The sequence below is a fragment of the Pteropus vampyrus genome, unplaced genomic scaffold (assembly GCF_000151845.1).
Source record: "Pteropus vampyrus isolate Shadow unplaced genomic scaffold, Pvam_2.0 Scaffold19, whole genome shotgun sequence".
NCBI classification, from domain to species: domain Eukaryota; kingdom Metazoa; phylum Chordata; class Mammalia; order Chiroptera; family Pteropodidae; genus Pteropus; species Pteropus vampyrus.
The window spans coordinates 15,423,856-15,424,681 of NW_011888800.1; the positions used below are offsets into that span (position 1 = coordinate 15,423,856).

Sequence of the window (826 nt, forward strand, 5' to 3'; positions counted from 1 at the left end):
AATTTAAGAAAGCCGCTATTTCAAACCCTACTGAGTGTGAAACTTCAAAATCAGAAGAGGGCTTAGCTCAAAGCTAGCTCAGACCAGACAAAGCACCAAACACAGCACCATTACAGCATGCCCTGAGTCCTGAGTCCAGAGGCTCTTTCTGGCTCCCTCTGGCACTCTCTCCCTCCTCTCTCCCTCCCTCTCTCCCTACTTTATTTCTTGTCCCCTTCCCTCCTTCCCTCCTTCCCTCCTTCTCTCCCCCCCCGCCGCCCGCCCCCATGTCAGACCTAACAGATCTGCAAGAAATTGTACAGCTGCACAGATGGCAAGAAGAATGCAAAATCAAGAGAACTAAAATTCTTGGACATGGTTCCATAGTGTAGCGGTTAGCACATCTGCTTTACATGCAGAAGGTCCTGGGTTCACATCCCAGTGGAGCCATGGTCCATGGTCTATGGCCATGCCACCCTGAACAAGCCCGATGTCTGATCTCGGAGGCTAAGCAGGGTCGGGTCTGGTTAGTTCTTGGATGGGAGACCACCTAGGAAGGCCAGGTGCTGTAGGCATAAATAATAATAAATAAACGAATGAATGAATGAATAAATAAATAAATAAATAAAAAGTGTCGACTAAAATTCCACTTTATTATTGCACGACTTGGTTTCCCACATCCTTTTCCCCTAATAGAGTCATCACTGGAGACTGTGATGTACAGAGGAATTCCACTGGAAAACTTTTTCCTTAGCTTCTTCTCCTAGCTTCAGCCCTTAGCTATGCCTCCAGCAGAATTAAAATCTACAGAGCTACAAAGTACCAAACCATAGCTTCCGTCACTTAT

The 826-nt window shown here is 46.4% G+C and overlaps 1 pseudogene; it reads left to right on the forward strand.

The window, feature by feature from the left end:
* The first annotated feature begins 438 nt into the window (after positions 1–438).
* On the forward strand, positions 439–554 carry LOC111736399 (annotated as a pseudogene).
* The last annotated feature ends 272 nt before the right edge of the window (positions 555–826 follow it).